This window comes from Mirounga leonina, unplaced genomic scaffold, assembly GCF_011800145.1.
Source record: "Mirounga leonina isolate KUSES-001 unplaced genomic scaffold, KU_Mleo_1.0 Mir_168, whole genome shotgun sequence".
NCBI classification, from domain to species: domain Eukaryota; kingdom Metazoa; phylum Chordata; class Mammalia; order Carnivora; family Phocidae; genus Mirounga; species Mirounga leonina.
In genome coordinates, this window is record NW_023270426.1 from 12618982 (window position 1) to 12638177 (window position 19196).

Consider the following 19196-nt stretch of genomic DNA (forward strand, 5'->3'; position numbering starts at 1 on the left):
TGAGCCCAAAGTTAATGGAAAAAAGGAAATGACAAATATCAGAGCAGAAATAAATAAAATAGAGACCAGAAAACAATAGAAAAGATCAATGAAACTAGGAGCTAGCTTTTCAAAAAGATAAAATTGAACAAGCTTTTAGTTAGCATACTGTGTAAAAATGAGAGAAGACTTAATTAAAATTAGAAATAAAAGAGGAGATATTACAACTGATACCACAAAAATACAGAGGATCGTAAGAGGGTACTATGAACAATTACATGCCAACAATTGGGATTACCTGAAAAAAAATGGATAAATTCCTAAAATGTACAACCTACCTAGAGTGAATCATGAAGAAATAACCCTGAACAGACCAATACCCTGTAAGGAGATTGATTTAGTAATCAAAGCTTCCAAACAAAGAAAAGCCCAGGGCTATCTTGTGAGTTCTTCTAAACATTTTTTTTTAAAGATTTTATTTATTTATTTATTTGAGAGAGAGAGAATGAGAGACAGAGAGCATGAGAGGGAAGAGGACAGAGGGAGAAGCAGACCCCCTGCTGAGCAGGGAGCCCGATGTGGGACTCGATCCCGGGACTCCAGGATCATGACCTGAGCCGAAGGCAGTCGCTTAACCAACTGAGCCACCCAGGCGCCTGAGTTCTTCTAAACATTTAAGCAAAACATTTCAAGAATTAATTCCAATCCTTCTCAAACTCTTCCAAAAAAATTGAAGAGGGTGAATACTCTCAAACTCATTTTACAAGGCCAGCAATACCCTGATACCAAAGTTAGATAAGGACAAGAATACTATAGAGCAATATTCCTGATGAATATAAATGTAAACATTCCCAATAAAATATTATGAAACTGAATTCAGCAGCACTTTAAAGGGACCATACACCATGAGCAAGTGGGATTTATCCCTGGGATACAAGGATGGTTACAACATATGCAATTAATAAATGTGATGTTTCACATTAATAGAATGAAGATAAAATTTGATAATCTAGTAGATACAGGAAAGGCATTTGACAATATACAACATCTTCCGTGATAAAAATTTCTCAAAAAGCTTGGCATAGAAGGAATGTACCTCAACCTAAAGACCATATATCAAAAGCCCACAGCTAAAATCACACTCAGTGGTGAAAGGTTGAAAGCTTTTACTCCAAGATCCAGAACAAGAAAAATGTGCTTACTCTTACCACTCCTATTCAACATAACACTGGAAGTTCTAGGTAGGGTAGTTACGCAAGACAAAGAAATAAAAGACATCCAGTCAGAAAGTAATAAACTCATGTGTTTGCAGATAATGTAATCTTATATTGAAAGTCCTTAAGACTCCATCAGAAAACTGTTAGACTCAATTAACAAATTCAGTAAAGTTGCAGGAAACAAAAGCAACATACAGAGATCTCTTGTGTCTCTATACACTAATGATGAAATAGTTGGAAATGAAATGAAAAAATAATTGCCTTTACAACAGCATTAAAAACAATAAAATACTTAAGAATAAATTTAATTAAAGAGGTGAAAGATAGGTTCACTGAAAACTAAGACTCTGATGGAGGAAATTAAAGAAGATACAAGTAAATGTATGTTTGTGGATTGGAAGAATTAAGATTGTTAAACTGTCTGTACCACCCAAACTGTCTAGATTCAATGCAGTCCCCACCAAAATTTCTATGGAATTTTTCAAAGAAATGGAAAAACAGTCCTAAAATTTGTATGGAACCCTAAAAACCATGAATAGTCAAAGTATTCTTGAGAAAGAACTCGAGACATCACACTTACTGATTTTTTTCAATCTATATTATAAAGTCATCAAAACAGTATAGTATTGGCATAAAAAGACACATAAACCAATGGAACAGAAGAGACCAGAGATAAATCCGTGAATATTTGGTTAACTAACATTTGACAAAGGAGCCAAGAAGTACTCAAAGGGGAAAGAACAGTCTCTTTAATAAATGGTGTTGGGAAAACTGGATAATCACACACAAAAGAATGTAACTGGACCCCCATTATAGACTACTCACAAAAATTAACTCAAAATGGATTAAAGACTTGACCATAAGACCCAAAGCCATAAAACTCCTAAAATAAAACATAGGGAAAAGGCTCCTTGACATTGGTCTTGCCAATGATTCTTCTCATATGACACCAAAGGCACAAGCAATAAAAACAAAAATACGTGGGGACTACATCAAACTAAAAATCTGCACAGCAAAAGGACCAGTCAACAAAATGAAAAGGCAACCTACAGAATGTGAGAAAACATTTGCAAACTTATATCTCATAAAGAGTTAATGTCCAAAATATATAAGGAACTTACACAGCTCCATAGCAAGCAACAAAAACAACCAAATAATCTCATTAAAAATGAGTAGAGGACCTGAATAGACACTTCCCCAAAGAAGACATAAAAATGGCCAATAGGTACGTGAAAAGGTGCTCAACATCACTAATTATCCGGGAAATGCAAATGCATTTCAAAACCACAATGAACTATCACTTTACACCTGTTAGAATGGCTTTTATTATAAAGGTAAAACATAACAAGTGTTGGTGAGGATGTGGAGGAAAGGCATGTGCACTATTGGTGGGACTGTAAGTTGTTTCAGCCATTATGAAAATAGTAAGGAATTCCCTCCAAAGATTAAAAGTAGAGCTAATATATGTCCATCAAACTCACTTCTGGGTATATATCCAGAGGAAGTGAAATCAGGACCCTGAGGTGATATTTGCACCCCCATGTTCATTGCAGCATTAGTCAGAGTAACCAAGAGGGAACCAGCCTCAATGTCCTTTGAGAAATGAATGGATAAAGAATAGGTGGTATAGCTATAAAATGAAATATTATTTAGCCACTAAGAAGAAGGAAATCCTGGCAATTGCCACAACATGGATGGACCTAGAGGGCATTATGCTAAGGAAATAAGTCAGAGAAAGACAAATACTGCATGATATCACTTATATGTGGATTCTAATTAAGGCGAACTCATAGAAACAGACAGTGGAATGGTGGTTGCCAAGGACTAGGAGGTAAGGGAAATGGGGATATATGGTCAAAGGGAAAAAACTTCCAGTTAATATGAATTAATATGAATTATTATATGAGTTAATATAATATGAATAAGTTCTAGGGAACTGATGTACAGCATGGTGAGTATAAGTTAACAATACTGTATTTTTTTTTTTAATTTTTTTTAAAGATTTTATTTATTTGAGAGAGAGAGAGACTGAGAGAGAGAGAGCATGAAAGGGGGGAGGGTCGGAGGGAGAAGCAGACTCCCTGCCAAGCAGGGAGCCCGATGCGGGACTCGATCCCGGGACTCCAGGATCATGACCTGAGCCGAAGGCAGTCGCTTAACCAACTGAGCCACCCAGGCGCCCAACAATACTGTATTTTATACTTGAAAGTTGCTAAGAGCAAATCTTAAAATGTTCTCACCGCAAAAAAGAAATGGTAATTATGTGACATGATGGATGTGTTAAATAACCCTACTGTGGTAATCATTTTACAATATAAAAATGTCTCAAACGATCAGGTTATATACCTTAAATTTGGACAGTGTTATAGGCCTTTATAACTCAATAAAGCCAAAAGTAATGTTTAGAGATAACAGCCAAAGTTAAAACAAAACAAAAAAACCACAACAAAAATGAAACCAAAAAAATTAAACAACACTAAGCTAAGGGAAATACACAGGTGGATTTTTAATCCCATTGTTTCCCATTTCCCCAAGAATACCAAGATCCTTCACATCTGTGGAGACATCTTACATAAGGGGAGACAGAAAAATGCTCCTAACTTCTAATTCACGGTCATGGGCTGCAGACACAATTTTCCTGTTCATGGTCCTGTCTCTTCCCTTCTTCCCACCGATATCTTTAAAAGAGAGTAATCTTTTTTTAAACAGATTTATTTCTTCATTTTATTTTATTTTTAAAGATTTTATTTATTTATTTTAAGAGAGAGAGAGTGGGTGGGGGAGGGGAACAGAGGGAGAGGGACAATCAGACTCTGCACTGAGTCCAGAGCCCAACATGGGGCTGGATCCCATGACCACCAAGATCATGACCTGGGCCGATCAAGAGTTTGATGCTCAATTGACTGAGCTACCCAGTCAGTTATTACTTATTCATTTTAGAAAGAGCAACAAAGCACATTCGAGTGGGGAGAGGGACAGAAGGAGAGGAAGAGAGAGAGTCCCAAGCAGACTCCCTGCTGAGCATGGAGCCCAACGCAGAGCTAGATCCCACAACCCTGAGCTCATAACTTGAACCAAAATCAAGAGTCAGACACTGGGGCGCCTGGGTGGCTCAGTCTTTAAGTGTCTGCCTTCGGCTCAGGTCATGATCCCAGGCCATATCGGGCTCCCTGCTCCACGGGAAACCTGCTTCTCCCTCTCCCACTCCCCCTGCTTGTGTTCCCTCTCTCGCTGTGTCTCTTTCTTTCAAATAAATAAATAAAATCTTTAAAAAAATAAAAAAGAGTCAGACACTTAGTCAATTGAGCCACCCAGGTTCCCTAAGAGAGTAACTTTTTAAAAAGATAAATAAGGGTCATCCTCAAGAAAGAAGTGTAAAGAAAATCTAGGTGCAAAGGAAGAGACAAAAGAGGGAGTCTGGGGGAACCCTCATCGGACCAGAACTCCACCTTGCTATTTCTCCCCATCCTTTGGCTGAGTCTTATGATTAAAGATACAATCTATTTCAATCTGGCTTGTATTTGTACTGGGGTGGGGGCGGGGAATGAAGCTGTATATACCCAAGATCTTCTAAGACTCCTGAGCAAAGACTCTAAATCAACCCTACAAAGCAGTTTTTCAAGGTCCATGGTGGGGCAAGTAAGTAAACATAGCACACTGGTGAAACAGAGAGCTGCGGCGGGCTATCAGGAGACTAGAATAGGTAAATGTAGTTCAAAGGCAGGTGAAGCAGTAGAGAGAGCATAGTGTTTCAAATCAGACCTGCTTTTGCCACTTACTACCTAGGTGAGCATGAGTAAGTTAATTGATCTTTCTGAGCCTTCATTTTCTGTAGACAGCAAAATGATACAAACTTCCTGTTGTTAGGATTGAGTGAAGTCAAAAACGTGAGCGTTGTGCCGTATTTATAAATTAACACTCTGCAACGTGCCTTCTTCTTCTTTTTCTTTTTTTAATGGGAAGGAGGTAAATTCTGTGAACTCTAGTCTGTTGCTGTAACTAAGCAAGCTTTTAAATCATAGATTTAAAGACATGATTGAGAGCACTACAGACCGGAAGTCGTGAGTATAACAAGCTAATCTTGTCTGCTAAGAGGTAGAACTACTAGGCTGACTTGATTTCCTTTACTGGAAGTATTACCAGACAAATAAATTGAAGGGGTGAGAATACATCTGCAATTATAAGGTAATCGAAAAAAAATCCTATCAAGTCTTTGTGGATCAGATGAAGAAAGTGGGCTGGATATAATAGAGTTGTAGTGTTTATAAGTGGTTGAATGACCATACTACAAGATGAGAATAAATATAAAGAGAATAATGTCTCTGCTAGAATATGTCTTTGAATTTTAGCTGCTTCCATATGTTTAATAAGTATTTACTGAAAGGTATTGTGGTTTGCTGATTAAATTTCAAATTTCGTGATTTTGAGCTGGCTAGCTAACATACTAGGACAATAATTAGCTCCAGCAAGATCTTGAATTCTAAAGATTGACAGCATATATAAAAATGGAATTTCAAAGGACTAAATGAATAGTCTTGTAAAATTACTACGGAAGTTCCAACTAATTGTATAAATAATATTTTTAAAAGTCAGGCTTAATAGCAAATATGAATAGTAATTGGAGTTTTAGTAGATTATAAATTCTATGTTAACAGAATAGTATAGTTACCACCACCACCACTAACAAAAGCCTGTTAAACCTTATATTAATAATGCTATAGAGTTCAGAATAAAGGTTAGTAAAAGTCTCGCTATAATCCAGGTTGTTGGAGGCTTGATCTGAAATGCTTTGTGTGTTCATTCTGGGTACTACATGTGTATCATTCGAAGGTCTTTGGATGAAAGCAGCAAAAACCAATTCTATCCAACTCAAGCAAAATAAGTAAAAACATAGAAAGGAAAAACATAGAAAACATATGGAGGAATTTTTTTTCCCCAAGAATCACTCCCTTTTCTGGCTATAAAGGAGTAACTAGCCTGGACTTATGCTCCAGCTTTAAATAAATAAAAATTAGACACGATACATGAAAAAAACCTCTTTTCAGACACTGGGCCAGAGGACTGTGATCCCTGAGAAAAGGTAAGCAAATGCAGTGAACCCCAGAATCACTATGGCTTTCTGGCCTATAGAGCAGGGGAGCACAAGAGAGACAGTGGAATTCGGGGAGGCTGACATGGCTGGATTTTGGAGGGTAGTGCACCAAAGAGGAGAGATTTATACAAGGGAAGACTTCCAGAAATTTGCATAGGGTCCTTCTATTGCTGAATAATAAACCATGATGAATGGGATGAAACTGTAAGAGTAGGCACATACCAATCAGGAAACTGAAAGCTGATCAATTCCCAGAGCCCTTGCTGGACTGATAAGCAGAGTGAAGAGTGGATAGTCTTCAGTGAACATCTGGGGTCTTTCAATAGAGACCCAAAAAGTCATGCCTTATGATAGTGCATCAGTCTGGGTCCGATCCGAAGATAGAAACCACACTGTCGGTTAAACAGGGGCATTTTGATATAGAGGATTATTGACTCTGATGAAAAGCAATGGATAATATGACAGTTCTGCATGTGACTCTAGGGCCAGGAAAGTGCTTAAGAAAGGATAAAACTGGAAAGGGTTTAGACCTCATTGGAGAAGGTATAGTTCAGTATATACTGTATAGCAAAGAAGTTTGCTGGTTTGCCTAGGCTCGAGCTGCTCTGAAGTCTCTTAGCCATCAGGAAGCAACCCTCTGGAGTGCAGGCAAAACACTGGTGACTAGTAACAGGTAGTGTGAGCATGCAGAGAGAGTAATAGCTTGGTGTGAATTCTCTGGACCACAGATGAGCCACAGAGGCGCCTGGAGAAGGAGCAGAGTCTCAGTAGACAACCTCTAGCTCACAAGCAAGCTGGGTGGGGAGTTGCAGAGGGTGCAGAGACTCAACGGGAAACCTCTAGGCTGCAGACAAGCTATGGCCGAGGTAGTAAAAAGGGACCTGGAATGCCAGTGTAGGCAGGAGACTTTGGAGTGATGATTTGGGCCGAAGATCTTCAGGGCACTAGTTTCTTTGTTGAGAGGATTGCAAATTCCTTAGATAGATGGAAAAAAAGTTAATGAAACTTATGCCAGACAAAGTCATCATGGGAAAATAATAATCCAGACCAATATTCCGCCATTAGTCATCAGGGACATGCAAATTAAAACCATAATGAGATACCACTGTATATCCAGGAGAATGGCTAAAATAAAAAGACCGACGGTACCAACTGTTGATGTGAAACAATTGTCGTACATTGCTAGTGTGAATCTAAGGTGATACATTTACTTTGGATAACTATTATGTAATTATACGCTTATTGTATAAACCAGTAATTCCAATACTGTGAAATAAGGAAAAGAGCATATGTCCACAAGAGGACTTGTACAGCAGTGTTCCTAGCAGCTTTATTCATAATGAGCCTAAACTTGAAACAATGCAAACGTCCATCAACATTTGGTGAATGGAATGATGCTCAGCAATAAACAGAAACAATCTGCTGATTTAATCAGGATCAATGAATCTCAGAAACATTATGCTCTGTGAAAGAAGCCAGACACAAAGAAATACATATTATGTGATTCCATTTTAGAAACTCTAGAAAAGACAGATTTAACATGTAGTTACAGAAAGCAGCTCAGGGGGCCGAGATGATGTGGTGCATGGGAAACTGACTTCAAAAGGGTGCAAAGGAACATTCTGGCATTAGGGAATCATTCATTATCTTGATTGGGGTAGTGGTTCCATGCATGTACACATTGCTCCAAACTCATCAAACCACATACTTAATATGAGCGCAACACATTGAATGTAAATCATATCTCAATATAGTTGATTTAAAAAAAATGAGAGGCAGTGGAGCAATGAGGTTTCATAAAACATAAAGCAGGGTAGCTTTGGGGATTAAGTGACTTGAGCTAATGGCCAATCTTTAGAACCGTGTCATCTAGTCCATCAGCTCTAGATTTATTGGTCCTTGTGCTGCTCTGATCAAAGTTCACATTCCTGGCAGAGAAGGTCTAAAGGGACCAGCTTAGGTCAGGTGCCTGCCCTTGGACCTGGAAAAGCTGGACCATTCTGACAGACCTTCCCATCCAGACTGAACTAAGTGTGGCAGGAGTGGTCCCCCAAAGGAAAAATGGAGGTGCTGTTAACCAGAAGATGGGGCAATGATGTCTGAAAAACAATCAAGTAAATGCACTCTTCCCCTGGGAATTTCCAGGGGGGACCTGGGAGGAGGGTGATCTACGCTTACTCATTTCATTCACTCAAGCGTAATTTTGAGTATGGACTATTTGCAGACGCTGTTACTGACAGGAGACACATATACATTTGAGATGCCTCCAGAAAGAAAGAGCTCATATTCATGTAAGCAAGAGAAACCTGGTAAGAGAGGATCATCTGGCGTGGGTATGGAGCACAAGGCTTTTTGGGAGGGGTGGTGGTGGTGGGAGGTGATAGAATCCACCTGAATATAAACTGTCCAGCAGTTTGAGGTTTGTGTCCTTGCGTTGTTCGGAAGCCTGGAAATTCTTAGGTAGGGAAGAAGAAAGTGGACAGTTGGAGAAGCAGATTGCAGAATTCACCTCTTGGCCACCCCACAAATGGAGAAAAACCTTTTCATCATTCTTTCTGTGATTTGTCTCCCGGGGCCTCCTTGGCTAGTCGGCAGAGGGAGCCCTTCCCCAAGAAATCTCCGCGCGAGGCCTGGCCCAGGGCCGGGGAGGATTCTCTTGCGGGTCCCAGGAGTTCTCTTTGCCCCGCCTCTGAAAAGCAGGCTCCCTCACTACCCCCCCCCCCCGCCCCGCGCCCCGCGAGTTCCTCGCTCCACCTCCCCAACCACTTTGTTGCGGCATCTCACACTTTGGCACGCCTAGGTCACCCACCCCTTCTCCGTCCCACATTTGCGCTCCTTCTCCGGCACCACTGGGGACGTGCCGTCCGTCCATCCAGCGGGCCGCCCGGCGCTGTCCCCAGTACCCCAAGTCCTTAGAGAGGGTCTAGAACACCTCCCAGGGACTTTGGCGCGGGGGCGCTCACTAAAGGCAGACGGGCACTCTCTCTACTACCCCCTCGGTTCATTTCTTGCGGTGACCCCACGGTCCGCCAACTTCGCGACCGGACTATTTGCTGGGGTCACTCCCGGGCGGTGGAAGCCGCTCCGGGCAGCGGCGACCCGCGATCGGGACTCAGGAGCCGGGCCGGTAGGCTCCTGCCGGTGGCACTAGGGAGTGCGCGGCGCCTAGCGACACCCCCCTGCGGTCACTGCCCCGGCGGCAGCAGCTGCAGCAGCGGCAACTGCTCGCATCCCAGCCCCGGCTCGGGTTACTCCCCTCCTCCTCCAGCATCTCGGGCCAGACCGGGAAAACCTTGTTCAAGTTTGCGGCGAGTACTTTCCCCGCGCGCAAAACTAGGGGTCTGGAAACGCGCCGAGACCGGCCTCCTTTCCCGCGTGTCCACTTTGGAGCCTGAACGGAGACCCCCAGGTATCGCTCTTTTCTGGGACGCTACTTGGGAGGCTAACTGCGCTGTTGGAACAAATTCTGCTTCTGGGCTGGCTGGCGTGGGGGTGAAAACCGGTCAGAAGGGGCTGAGGGTTGTGCTGCAAATCTCAGGGTCCCGGGACCTGGGTAAGAGTGGGGCAAACTCGGTTCGGCAGCCGTTGGACCTTGGCCGGACGCTGGCTGGTGTTTTGGGTTGGGAGACGCGGGGGCAGCATGAGGTGGGGCGGGATGGGCTCAGGCTTGGGTTGTTTACGTTGTCTCAAGGGTTTATTGTCACTGTTCACATTTGGTCTTGCTATTTGGGACCCAATAGGAACTTCCTGGAGGGTTTTTCCTGGAGAGACACCTCCGTTACGCGTTTTATTTTGCGTAATTTCGGCCCTTGCATTGCCTTGTCTGTGTTTGCTCTCTGTTGACGGGTGTCAAAGCTGGATGTAGGGAGGTTTGGGGAGTTGAATCAGACTGAGGATGAAAAAGCGGTTTCAGCAGGATCCTTTCTTCCAGACTAGCTTTACTTCTCTGGGATCTTGACTTGTTTTCCAAACTTTTCTTCTTCCCGTACTTGATCCTCACATTGTGCACAGACTTGGGATGCTCCCTCTTCCTGTGTTCTCAGCGTCCTTTCGGGGTTTCAGAATCACAGCCTGGCGATTTAGATCAGATGGGGTCTCTTCCTGGTTGCAATGCCAGGCTCCTCGGGGAATGTTGGGAGGGGCCGTTCTTCAAGACATAGAAAGATCCATCTTGTGTTAGTCCTTTAAATAACTTTGATCTAGGGCTTTTAGCCCTGGCTTAAGAGAAACCTTTTGTCTTTGTATTTCTTTCTGGAATTAAGGATGGTACCCCTGAGTACATGAAGTGTCGTGATTTATTTGATGTTTCTTTAGATAATATCCTCATAGGAGGACCCAAATTCTTAGGAGAAATTTTAAGTTTGGGGTTTTATTAGCCGACAAGTTCTTAGGCAGTGAAATCCATGCTGTTCCTAGGCAGAGGAGAATGACATTCCTTGCTGATTCTTCTTGCCTTTCTCCTTTATATCCTGGGTCTCACTTGGTATATGGTCTTCTCAACTGAAGATGATCCTTCATTCCTTAGGGATGAAGATTAGAATCCAATCTTTTTATACAGAAGTGCCATCTTCCTGACACGACTGCTCCAAAGGGTCAGCTTACAGAGTATTTTTTGTTTTGCAGCTCTGAGATCAAAGAGTTTTGCAGAGGGTGAGCTCTGGGACCAGGCAACCTGAGGTCAACTCTTAACCCTGCCACTTTCCAGTTGTGTGGTTTGGGGCAAGTCACTTGATCTCTCTCTGCAGCTATAAAATCTGAATGATAATAATAATCCTTCTTATTGTTAGAATTGTGAAAAGGATTCAATGAGTCAATGCCCGTGGACTGCTAAGCCTGGCAGGTAATTAGCTATTACTATGATGAGGATATAGCTAACATTATTAACCATTGTATCACCACCATGTTCTAGCTAAGTGTTAGCTGTTATTTGTGTTGGGATGAGCTTTGGAGGCTGTGCTCACATGGGCCCCAGTCCCACCTAGGACTAGATATGTTGCCAGATTAATCTCACACACCATCTTTATATTGCTTTCTGCTAGGACCCTTCCAGAGGAAAGAAAGGTGCATGTGGCCGGACTGGGATTTTACAGGAGGGGTGATGGTTGGATGCCAAAGGGTGCTTGGGACAGGTTGGCAGGTGGGAAATCTGCACTCACTTTACACCCTGCATACTGCCTTAGAAACACCGCATATTAATATACATCCTTTAACCTATTTCTTAGAGGTCCATCATTCATTCGTTCAATAAATATTTATTAAGCATCTGTGGCATTTCAAGCTCTGGTCTAGGTTCCATATTATTTAAGTTCGTTGGCTTCATTTTTAAAATGCATGAGTGTTTGCCTTATGTCCCCCCTTCCCCTGCCCACTCCAAGCATTTGAGGGCATCACATGATGCTAGCTCTCCATGAACTAAATCCCAAATACTTTTTAGCTATAATGATTTCAAGATCTGTTAAAATGAGGAGGACATACCACTGAGGAATTGAACAAAATATTCAGTATAACCTCCAGCATGTTACTTCTCCCATCAGCTTCATCATATGTAAATTTGTGGGGAGGGAGGTGGGGAAAGAGCTGGATAATCTCCAGGGTTCCTTCTGTCTCTACAATCCTTAGATTAGCTGCTTTTCTTCATCAGCTGCTTTTGAACTTTTTTTTTTTAAAAACATTTGTCTTAGGTACATAAATTCTGCCACTTCCATTATTGCATGTTAATCAAATGAGTAATGGCACTGATAATTAGTAAAAAAGGAAAAGTATTTAGCTCTGCTTATATTTCATTATTATCCGCTAAATTAAACCGTGAGAAATTGACAAAATTTGACCATTTTTGACCTACATAAAATGGCAATTTCATACAGCTCAACCTAATATAAATCCTGGCTCCCTCCACTTTGATTCAGATACAGGAAGTCTTGGGGGATATGGGAAAGTGTGCAGTTCGGCAAGTTCCCTATTGCAAACCCAAGTCACATGCTCGCGTAGCAGCAGTGAATTTACCTTCCTTGTGATTGTTTGGTCTAACAGCATCTTTCTAAAATACAAATCTGATCATGTCTGTACCTTGTTTAAACATCTTTGGCAGCTCTCCAGGTTGCAAGCATCAGTGTCACGGGGTGCTTATTAAAAATGTGGAATTCACGGGTTCACCCAAGATGCAAGGGCCAGACATCTGCATTGGAGCAGATCCCTAAATGAATCTGGTGGAGGTGACCTAAGATCACAATTGGACTAACAGCGTAAAGCCTAACGTCTTTAATGTGATGCACAAGACCAGCCTAGCATGTCTTCTCTGGGTTGTTTCTTCTGCTCTCCTCTTCCTCTGGCCTCCAGCCCCGCTAACCTTGATCTGGTTTCTCTTCCTAAAAGCATGCATTGCCTGTCTTTACTTCCTCTGTGTATGCTGTTTTCTCTGCCAGAGATATCTTTGCTCCTCTTTTCAGCCCAGTCAACTTACTACCCATTTGTCCTCCAAGATACGTTCAAGTAAGACCCACCCTCTGAGGCTTTTCCTAATTCTTTCTGATAAACTTAGTGATATCTCTTGTGATTGCTAGTCTACTTTGCAGATGACTTTAATATGGCATCTATTATATTATGTTAGCTGTATTTGTGATCTGGATGTTTGTGCAACTAATTGGTGAATTTACCATTCCTTATTTTAAACCTTTATCCTCATGACTGGCACATCATAGTTACATGATAAATGCCTAAAGAATGTGGGGGAAGATGGAATGAATGAATGCTAGTTGACTTTCCTTAGCACACGAAGTGTTTGGGATGGTCCCTATGTGTGCACTCAGGGCAGTGGAGAAGCCAGTCAAGAATTTATAATTTGGCTAGACACTGTGTACAAAGTTAGTAACCTGGAGAGCTAAATGGGCAAGATAGAATATCCTAAGACTTATGAAACACCATGTGCCACCAAATTAATGTTACATGTTCAACATTATGGCAGCACCATGATCCAAGAGCTGGTTTTATTATACCTTTGGGATGGTTCTGGTTGTGCATGACAGTGTTGGGGCCCCGGGATGGAAGTGCCAACATTAATAAAAATAAAGAACTTTTGCCCTGTGCTTGTCAATTTATATATACCGTTGTATTTGTTTTTATATTTGATCGTAAACGTGGTGACTAGCTTAGTACTGTTTTTCCTACTTTAGTACAGGATGCACTCTTAAAAACAGGTCCAAATATTGATGGTGCAAAAGCCTACATTTTATAAGGGATGCTGGCCCTATGAGCTATGTATATTAAGAAATACCTCATTATATCTAGCCATTTATACACTGCATTCAGTGTTCACTCCTTTCTTTAATTCTTCTTTCTTTGAAATTTCTGTAATTTTGGTGATTTCCTTCTCATTTGAACAACAGTTGATCTGCTTAAGTTCAATAAATGTCTTGATTCAGATTAAAGATTTGCCATTTTTGGTATGCCTAATAACCTGCTTTTTTGTCTAACTTACATTGTTTTATGAGACCCAAAACTTCTCTTTATTACTTGAAGTTTTTAGTTGTTTCATTTCCCACTCATTTTTGTGATAATAGAAACAGGCAATAACATTTGAATGAGTGAACAAACATCACTGGATAACAACAAAGATGGTCATGTTGCAAAATTGAACTTTTAGCTCACGGACAACTTCACCATAAAATAAACCACGAAAAGTATTCATTCATAGGCTGATGCATGGAAGTTCCAGTGACATAGGGCAGGAAGGTAGCAACATCAGCACGTGGAGTACAAACATCCAGATTGTTTGGACTTCAGATAAAGCAATATTAAGAACTGCCCGTGCTCTCCATTTCTCAAGGATGTATACCCAGTACTCTGTATTCAAAATTAGCTTAATTTTAAGAGTGAGCTAAAAATCACTGGATGTTGTTGATGTGTCTTCTTTTTCAGTTCTATTTCCAAAGTGAACTTTTTCAACCTGAGTTTAAGCTTGCGACTGGGTATACTTCTGTAAGTCTTTTAGCTGGTCCCTTGATCTCTTCATTCATTCAATCTGAATTTCCCAACATTTTGTATTTATCTCTAGTCTCTCCTTTCTTCACAATTTAAGATGATTTTTCACGGTGGTTGTTCTAACTCTTCTAAAAACCATTATTCATTAATAACACTTGATGAGAGGACTTCTCATACGATGGGGAAAAAATAAGTACAAACCAGTGTTGTTTTACTTTATACAACTTTATTTGCAAAACTCTGGGTCGTCATGTGGATGTCATTTGATAATGCGTTCTCTGCCATTAGCTTGTCTGGAAAGTGTGAATGTGATCACATATCCTGCTTACGGAGCTTCATTTCTAGTGATTTCCTCTCTTGTTTCGTTTCTAGTGATTTATGCTCTTAGATAAAGAAACTATGTAAAGCATTTTAACCACCTCAATTGCCAACTCAGAGGGCAATAAATTGTACCCTTCTCCCCCACCTTTGAAGACAAAGAAAACACTATTTCAGCATGGGAAGCCTCATCTTGATAGGTACATGTGCAGGATATTAGCATCTGTTAAAAACATTTTATCTTTGAGAGCAAGGAGGCCCCATCCTACAGGGTGACTGAGTGCCTTGTCATGAACATCCTGGCCAATCTGGATGAGCTGCACAGATCTGGTTAGTTCTCAGACCTCGCCACAGGTGATCATCCCACGATGTACCTTTTAAATACCTTCTGGTAAAGAATCCTGTTTGTCTTCTTTAAAAAAATTTTTTTGAATGGCAAATTGAAAACCAAAACACAAATTTACTTTACGGAAGTATAAAATCTTTGTTTGGGGCCCAGGGGATTAATTCTGCAATGAAAATGAAAAATTTAAAATATCTACCTCCACTGTGATCTTCAGAAGGGTAACTTATGTTTTTGGACAAGGAATTAATGACAAGATGTGACTTTGGTGTTCTTTAAAAAGGAAATGGGTTTGAGTTTATTTTTGGCCATCCGTTATAGGAGCAATTATTATGTGGAATTACCAAAATCCTTGCCTTAAAAGATGAAGATAAAGAAATACAAGTGACTGGGTAAGGCTGGGTGTAGTAAGGGCCAGTGGGCGGTTCTGAGAGCTTCTTCGAGAATTCAATTGAGAGAGAGAGCTCGTTGTGCTCACCAAAGGTTTCCTGGCATGGTGAGGCCTCGAAGAGAGAAGATTTGGATTATGGCACATTTTAGGCAGGGAAATGAGCTCTGCAAACATGTGGCTGCACGCATTTGCAAGACATCTTCAAGCAATAGTGGCTGAAGCATTCTACAGGAGTGGTGAGGTAACATTTGAGAATCATTTCATGATAGCCACACAGGGGCTCTAGGATGAGATTTGGCCTGCTCCCATAGCACAAGGTACGAGAGGAGCCCCTCAGGTTACCATGTTACCATTTCATTATATAAATCAGATGTGCTTTAGGGCATCCATTGGGTTTCACATAAAAATGGAGCCCCGTTCCACGAGAAGGTGTGAAATAAGTAAACGGTTAATTCAGTCAACATCTCTGGGCCTTCTTGGGGGTGGGGTGTGGGGTCAGGGGCCATGGTTTTTCTAGCATCATCTGGATCTGAATTCATAGTTTCCCTTAAGATCTTCAGTTTAGAGATTATCTTGTCCCATTGCTGTACTGTCTCTTTGGACTTGAAATTGTCCACTGACACACAGATATCACTTCTTCTTTCTTTCACTTTGTAAAATATCATCCAACATGTAGCTCTGAGTGGCTGGCTTTTAAGGCTTGGGACTGTGGAGGAAGTTCACATCTTAAAACTTAAAGCTATTAAACCATTTATGTTATTAATTGTTGTTATAATTATTATATATTACCTATGATCATTTCATATATATATATTTTTAAAGATTTTATTTATTTGACACAGAGAGAGAAAGCACAAGTAGGCAGAGAGGCATGCAGAGAGAGAGGGAGAAGCAGGCTCTCCACTGAGCAGGAAGCCAGATGTGGGGCTCGATCCCAGGACCCAGGGATCATGACCTGAGACGAAGGCAGCCACTTAACCGACTGAGCCACCCAGGCGCCCCTCATATATTTTTTAATGGTTACTATTTAATAATTAAATTATTTAAAATGAAAAATATGAAACCCATGTGTTTTTTAAAAGCCATCTGTCCACACCGCCCCTGGAGCTTTCTTCCTGTCCATCTTTTTCTAAAGGCTCCAGTCTCTGCTAGATTACTTCTGAGTCTTCCTGCAACTTTTTCTGCACCTCCCTCTTTGTTCTTGTTGCTGGCCCAACCCTCAAATTCCTTTTCCCTTTTGACCAGCAATTTTTTTAAAATTTCCAGACTCATTCTCCATGTTCCTTGGTGCCCTGATCATTCTGATCATTCTCACCTGTCTTCTCCTGGTGTTTCCCCCACGCTGGATCTGGTACCCATGGTATCAACTATCCCCCATCTCCTGTGCCTTTTTTGAACAGAGAGATGTGCACACTCAGGCCATGAGTGAGCCTGGCAAGGCTTGAGGACTCCGTGCAGCCTGTTTTCAAACAGAGGCCTGAGAATCACCAGCAGATCCTGGCTCCCTTCTCATGATTTGGACTCAGTAGGTGTGTTGTGGGGCCCTGGGATGTGTATTTTTGACAAGGTATTCTGAAGCAGGTGGTCCATGGATGCACTGTAATCCTCTTTAGGGCTCTGTTGCTCCATTCAAAAGGCACAACTCTTTTTGCTTTTTCTTTCTTCTTCTTGTAAAATATTTTAGTGACTTGGTCAGAGGGGGTCAGGGAGAATAGCTAGTCTGTGAGAACCCATGCCTCTCCCTCTCTGCTTGCAGGGACAATGGCTGTAACACAACGCTGTTCATGTGACAGCAGAGAAAGGGGCCCATTGTTCCGGGGTTGGCTGATGCTCTGGCTAGCCATCCAACTGAGCTTGGTAGCCCCAAGGAAACAGACACACTTGAATCGGAGAGACAAAGAAAGGAGGTCAAGGCCTTTCACAGTTAAACTACTTGCAGCAATGTGTCCGAGGTAGGATTTGGGAAGGAGGAAAGTAATTCTGTGGAAGCATCATTAATCTGGTTTGGGAGCATGAGATGTGGCGTTAGGGAAACAAGTCTGTTAGAACTCCCAGTTGATCTTGGGCTAATGAAGAATTATTTCCGAGTATGTTTCACTGACTGATTGCAGGGTTTTATTATTGATTTGAAAAATAAAAAATACCTCTCTGTCCATGGGAAGGCACATTTTCTCTGCCTCTTTTCCCTAGGTTCATCAAAGTCAGGTGTTTGATCCGAAAGTATAAATCAAGGCCTATGACCTCATAGAATGATTCCTCGTTCCAGGGTATGGTTACTGCGTATATCATGATGTGTTCATAATCTTTCCAAATCTAGATTTAGATCTAAGATTTGAAACTGAGAAGTTTTTTTTTAAGATTGAAATACAGTTAATTCCATTAGAAAATTATGGATCTATTTAACAGTTATGATGTTGGGGGATTCCCTAGAAATCATTTCCATACCACCCCTCAACCCCAACTTCCAAACTGGATTCTAGCCCTGAGGAAAAGGCTTGCAAACTTCCTGTAAAGATCTAATCCAGAGCTCAACAATTGGCTACATTCTTTGTGTCCCAGGATTCAAACTCAAGGTCATAGCCTCAGCAAAGGTCACAGACTTTTCGCACAGGATTGCACATTTAGCCTGATTACTCCCTTTATGAAAAAGTATGTCATTCATTCAGCCTTTGACTCTGAGTTTCCTTCAAAAGGAAACTTAGTCCCTGGTTCCTGTGGATATTTGTAGGTGGCTATTTTTTCTTTCTTTTTCTCTTTCTTTTTTTTTTAGTTAGGCCCAGAATACAGCCTTGAGTGGGGTAAAATGGGGAAAGTCTTTTCTGGATGTAGAAAGCCCGTTTACAAAGAGTGTTCAGGCAGCTGGTGCTCATTTGCCAGTAGGAATCTTTTTGTCTCTGAGATAAGAGGTTTCCTAACTGGGAGGATTAGGCTGAAGGAGGATTGTACCCAGGAGAGGGCAATATATGATTTTCTCGAGGTCACTTAGAGCTCCTTGTAATTAAGTCTGTCATTGCACCTTGATGATAGACTATCATTGTAAATCCATTAAAGAAGGAGAAGCAAGTGGATTTCAGAAAGGCAAGTGGCTTTATTTTCTTCATCAGACCTCTGCTTCCCCCTGCCCCTTGCCATTTGTTTATACTTTACTGAGTGGATATTTGCTTTTACCAGTGATGTAGGTGCCTTTGAAGTGGAGAAGGGGAAGACAAGCCTATTCTCTGCAGGTGGCAAAAGGATTGTGTTAAACATGCTCCTGATGAGTTAATTAATTTTCACTTCGTTGTCATTAGGCTGTTCATTTGGCTCCATTCCTGTGATTTGGAGAGGCTCGTTCCTCAGTGCTATGAGGGATGAGTACCGCGCTCGGCTTGAACTTCTGGGTGGATGCAGCTTTTGTTGAAAAAATAGGGAAGTGATATGTTGTCTTTTATTGTGGTTATGTCCTCAGTAGCACTAAATGCTTTTTTAAGGCACAGGGTGTTTGTGGGGACTTCGTTTTGTGTCAGAATTAGAGCCCTGCCCCGAGGAGGGCTCCTGAAAGGCAGACATGGTTCTGTTTAATCTGGGCGTCAGTTACATGTGTGTGTTCATTTGGTGGAAAATGTGTTGAGCTGTCCAATTCTGTTTGTGTCCTTTTTTGTATGGATTTTATACTTAAAACGCTCGAAAAAATTTTAAAGCATAATGTTTAGTATAGAATTTAAGCTGTAGCAGTGATAGAGAACAGTAAACTTTGGGAACCCCAAATGTCATATAATTTGGATCTTGGTGGAGCTGGGATAGCCTGGAGCTTTAAATATCCATGAATTTGCCCTTCCTTCCATAGTTGGTAGAGCCCAGGGTCAGAAAGCAATGGACCAGCCCTAGCATAGGTGATTG

The 19196-nt window shown here is 41.4% G+C and overlaps 1 protein-coding gene across 2 annotated transcripts in view; it reads left to right on the forward strand.

Moving 5' to 3' along the window:
• MEGF10 (multiple EGF like domains 10) overlaps positions 1–19196 on the forward strand; it is a 211988-nt gene that overhangs the window by 37670 nt on the left and 155122 nt on the right. The window contains exon 1 of one of the 2 annotated variants that reach the window (XM_035014033.1): positions 9069–9697. The exons of the other annotated variant lie outside the window; for it this stretch is intronic. The gene's annotated coding sequence lies outside the window, so the exon portion shown is untranslated. Of the gene's footprint in view, positions 1–9068; positions 9698–19196 lie in introns of those variants that run through there. 2 annotated transcript variants of the gene reach the window in all.